A 5550-nucleotide genomic window follows, 5' to 3' on the forward strand; every position below is an offset into this window, starting at 1 on the left:
CCTTCAAACAATCAAAATCATCCATAGTCAAGGCGAATCATTTTTATCGAGTTTACTAAGTAACTGAAATTTTCTATGGAAAATTAGAAAAAATTACAATCAAAAAAAGTTTTTAAATCGAATACAGAATTCTCTTGAAAAGTAGCGCATGGAGACCCTGAATGTGTTTAATTAATTTGGAGCTCACTGCTCCGTTATAATTTTGCGATTGTAAATCATTCTTATTTTTCTGCACCTTGCTCAATTAATGCAAAGGAAATTTTTCTTATTTAAATTCATTTAGCGTCACGCTTACGATTTCACAATATGACCTTCTTACAATCTCAGTATAATTAAGAATGATACACCATCGCGTTATTTGATTAAACTTTTGTGCTTATTACTTCTAAATTTTTATCACAACTTTTAAATTATGAAATACAGTTTTGAGTACATTTATTTGTATGAAAAACTTAGTTGCCTTGAAATATTAAATCAGAAAATATATCGAATATTAGGATTCGTGGTCTACTAATCCTTAATGGCTCACTTTTCATTAATTAAATCTATAAGATTTAACCAGCAATTACTTAAAGGTGATCACTCTAAATTTAAGAAGGCAATAAATAAAAAGACGGCCAAATTGAAAATTTGTTTACGTAGCCTAATCTGTTTTCATTTTTTCATATTATCTACTGACTGTTTGCACAAAGTTAAGTAAAAATAAGATTTTTTTACAATCCTTAATGATAGTGGATAAATGGACTATAAATTAATTATACATATAAGGGTCCTCATACGCTAATTTTCAATAGAGTTCTTTTTGTCGATTTTTGAAGATTTTTTTGCCCGTAAATTTTTCTAATTTCTGTACAGAAAATTGCAATTGGTTACCAAACTTTGTGAAAATTATTTTCCTTGCAATAAGCAGCAGTTGAAATAATTATGTGTTGAGTACCTAAAGAAGTTTATTTCAATGTCAACTAATTGCTTTGTAAACATATGTAAATGTATCCAGAACAACGTATAGTAATGAAGAAATGTTATGAAATTGGAAAAATTAAAAAAAGGACATTTTTGCGGAATAACGCATTCATGCAACATTTTTAGCTCTATTAAAACAGTACAAAGTCATTATTACTAAATTATAAACGTGGACAAGCTTGTTTCCATTTTTAAAATATTCCTTTTAGACAGTACAATGTTAAGAAATATTTATTTTTTCAAATTATAATGGATCTATAAGCTACAAATTTATTCTAAATGCTCAGGGTTATCGCTAGCTATTTTTCAAAAGAATTTTGTTTTTGACTTTCAGAATTTTCAGAAACTTAAATTTAAAAGAATATTCAATTTGTATCAAGAAGCATCTTTCTGACACTAGAGGAAATTTTTCTGGATAATTCAATGGAACGTAGTTTGCTACCAAATATATTTATTTGAGAAATAAGAAAGCCCAGCAATTCAAAGAACCAGTTAGAGTACTACACATTTTTTGAAAGACAAGTAAAAAAAATCAATATTCCTATTAATCAACATGACACGACAACTTTACGACATCCTATGTCCATGTCGTTTCGGTGTCTTTGCGATATCGTAAAGACATCGTCATATCATACTACTCATTTACGATATCGTGAAGACACCTTAACGACATGGACATAGGATGTCGTAAAGTTGTCGTAAAGATGACCTAACGATGTCGTAAAGACCTCGCCAAATTTTGTGCCCAATGGGAAGGTCTTTGACAGCTTTCAATAACAGTTATATGCTTTTTTGTATGTGGAGACCATATGATAGACGCATATTCAAGATGGATCGAATTAGTGAGCAAAAGAGTGTCATTAGCGGTGTTCTGGTTTTAAAATTTTTACATGCTTTTATAAGAAAGCCCAGAGTTTTATTTGCACCAGCAACTGATTCGTCTATGTAGTCATTAAAGGTTATAAAACTATCTGGTAAAATACCGAGATCTCTATAGACCTCAACCCTTTCCAGTTTAATGCCGTAAATGAAGTATTTAGGAAGCATTGCTATATTTTTATTCGAGAACGATACAATTTTGCACTTTAAAGGATTTAGATTCAAATTGCTGAATTTAAACCAATTGCTGAAAATTTTTAATTAGTTTGAAGATTTAAACAAGAGTTGATATTAGCACTTATCAAATAAATTTTAGCGTCATCTGTATAAAGCAGGTGATTACAATTCAAAGCCATACTGAACCTCATGGTGCCTATCAGTAAGATACGATGTTATAAGAAGCAAGAGCTTGTGGGGAATTTCCATTTTACGAAGTTTTTCCAGTAATAGAGCCTGATCAACTTTATTGAAAACTTTAGAAATATATGTGGAAATAACATCAACCTGATCATACTGAACAAGGAAGTCCATACTGCCATCCAAACTAAAATGATACTTAAGTGACATTTTTATGAACAATGAGTTTTTGGTATCGTTGGATTCATTAGAGAAAGCTGCATCTAACTGTGTTGATGAAACCTATTAATTATTAACATTTATTGCGAAAAACAATTGTTTATAAATAAGAAAATTCTTTTTTGCGTTGTAAAAGTGACAGAGTGCGGCGCGAATTGACAAACGAAAAGAATCTTTGACCTTACGTATCTTTTAGCCTTGTGAATTAGCTCGGGCTCTGATCGGAAATCTACGGGAAAAAAGTCCCGGCTAAATTTGGCTATACACTAGCGAAGATCGTTTGGGTAAGTTCGGAAAACTCACTAAATATACAGAGTCTCTTACGTATGTTTTGATGTTGTATTTTGAGGCTGCGCTCGAGCTCTTCGACAAAGGCATCGTGCGGAACTGACTTTGTGTTATTTTGGCCTTGTATTTTTAACTTTCCACGATTAGTAAAACATCGCAAGACCATTTTCTAAAAGACATTATTTAAAAAATCAGTTTTTTTGTGTAAAATATGAAAAAGCACATTATTTTTACCTAAAAAGTGTATCTTAATTATCCAAAATTTTATTCGATATTAATGTTCTTCGGGCAAGAAGTTGTTCTCCATTTTCTCAGTTCGAGTTAGATTGGACTTAATTATCGTTTTAGGTTGTACGACAGAATAAAGGTATATATAATGTTGTACAGGCATACTTCAAAAACTTTGGAAACATTATTTTAGACAGCAATAGGCCTATAGTTAGTTACTGCAGATTTCAGTCTTTTTTTAAATACAGGACAGACTCTAGATGTTTTCCGTTTCTTAGGATATACACCACGTTCCAATGCTAAATCAAAGATATTTGTAAGAATTGGGGCAAATACAAATTCAAAGTCGCTAACTACAAAAGAGGAATTATTTCGGGCACAGTAGTCATTTTATTTAATAAATTTTAAATAGCTTTTTACACAATACTTTTAGAAAATCGAATATTATTACCCATTCGTCGCTGGTACGCCTCACGTAGTAACAACGTAGGAACCGTAGACTTAGTAAAAAAACTACTTATTCTACTGATTTATTCAATTTGGATAATTGTTAAATTTTTTCAATAATATCATAAACTTGCGTATAAATAGAACCCAGTGGACACAAAATTTAGCGACGTCTTTACTACATCTTTACGGCAACTTTACGACATCCTATGTCCATGTCGTTTCTGTGTCTTCACGATAGCGTAAAGACATCGTCAGATCATACGACTTATTTACGATATCGTAAAGACACCTTAACGACACGGACATAGGATGTCGTAAAGTTGTCGTAAAGATATCGTAACGATGTCGTCAAGACGTCGCCAAATCGTTGTGCTCACTGGGAAGAAACTGGTTTCTCGGGCATATCATGAAGCCATAGGGGTCACCAATCATTGTTGTTTAGACTCATATAAAGTGAATTGAAATCAGCTATTTTAAAATTATACCTTATAAAATTGGAGTTATCGACAAATTTTGTTGAGGAATCCTTATTTTTTATATTTAAATAAAGCTGCAAGCTTAATAGTGAAAGGTACGTATCCTCTGGTAGGATAGGACCAATAACTTTATATATAGCAATGACTCAAAGTATTCAGAAAAAGATGTAAAATGTAGAAGTTGGGAATATTAAAGGCCCCCGGAATAATCCTTTTATTGCCAGAAATTTTTCGGGTAGAACAGAGCTAGAAGAATCCTCTCAAGAATTCGGACTGAAATAACAGGTGGAATATATATTACTATTATAATTCCTCGTGATGCTAAGAAATAAATGTTGTACCTACAATGTTAATTAAAGGCGCTGCCTGAATTGCAGCAGAAAGATTAATTTTTGCGCAGTTGTCTATATTTTCTAATTGAAAGAGGGACACCACCAAGAGGCTTTCTACACAGTCACCCGTAAGAATCTGAAATAAATCCGAGTGAAACACCTCAGCGCTGTTAACAGATGATTGTCGCCATGTTTCTGTGAAGGCGATGATGCCATAATCATAAATATCAAGAGAATTCGTTAAATGCAGCAACTTACTATCAATACCTCGAACATTTTGGCAATATAACCTGACAGAAGAAACATATGACGTGAAGGTCTCACTTGCTGGGTTTTCTTAGCAAGAACTATTACGGGGACGTCGTTTTTGTAAGTTATCCGGGGATCCTTCTCTCCTCTGGTAAGACGTTCGTCTAGTATTCTCTTATGCTCCTTGAAATTGCATTGTTGCAATAATGTTTGATCTTGGGAAATAAGACACTCCTTTATTGCATCCGGAATCTAAATTTTTTTCTTTATCATGACATATACTCAAACCATTGCTGAGGCATCCGCTTCTGGCCGAAATATGACCTTGGCAGGACGTGTTTGGTCCAAAAATCGCTGTACAATGCAAAAAGACACGTACAGTGTTAGAGCAAATTCATAAAGATGCATAAATTATTTTAAGCACGTCAATTACCTGAATGATATCACTACTTGAAAGAGAGATATTTTCTTCAGTCTCAATTTTGGGTAAATTAAATATTAAAATTTTTTTACGTCCATTACGCAGGATGATTTCGTTAATGCAGAATTCGTTATCACATCCTTCTTGGTATGAGAGATCACGGTGTTGGATGGATGCGATTTTATTTATCTTTTCTTCAACTTTATAAATGCTTCTGTCAACATAACTGGTATTTTCACACTTTATTTCCAAGTTCAGTCAAACGCATATCCATGTGAGATATTGTAGAAGAGACACTTTCAATTTTAGAAGAAAGATTGTCAACATAGTTACGCGTCTTCTTGAAATCACGCTTTAGTTCTGTGTGAATTTTTTCGTATTCTGTCTTTATAAAATTTTATAGGTCATCAAGCATAGATTTAAGTTTGTTAGGGCCAATAGTTATCGAAATTCCTCTATCATTGTCAGTCGAGGAGTTTGATCTGAAACCGCATCAAGGTTGACAAATGCCATCACAGCTGCATCTAATCTTTGTAGCACGCACTTTGTGATAGCCGGAAGGACATATCTTGCATTCTACGAATCCAATATCAAGCTTATTCTGTTGCTTGCACTTCCCATAAGTACAGAAGTTGTTAGTATCAAGCAGGTGTTCTTTGCGAGTGTTGTTGTTTACAGCCATTGTCAC

The sequence above is a fragment of the Belonocnema kinseyi genome, chromosome 6, assembly GCF_010883055.1.
Source record: "Belonocnema kinseyi isolate 2016_QV_RU_SX_M_011 chromosome 6, B_treatae_v1, whole genome shotgun sequence".
Classification (NCBI taxonomy): Eukaryota; Metazoa; Arthropoda; class Insecta; order Hymenoptera; family Cynipidae; genus Belonocnema; species Belonocnema kinseyi.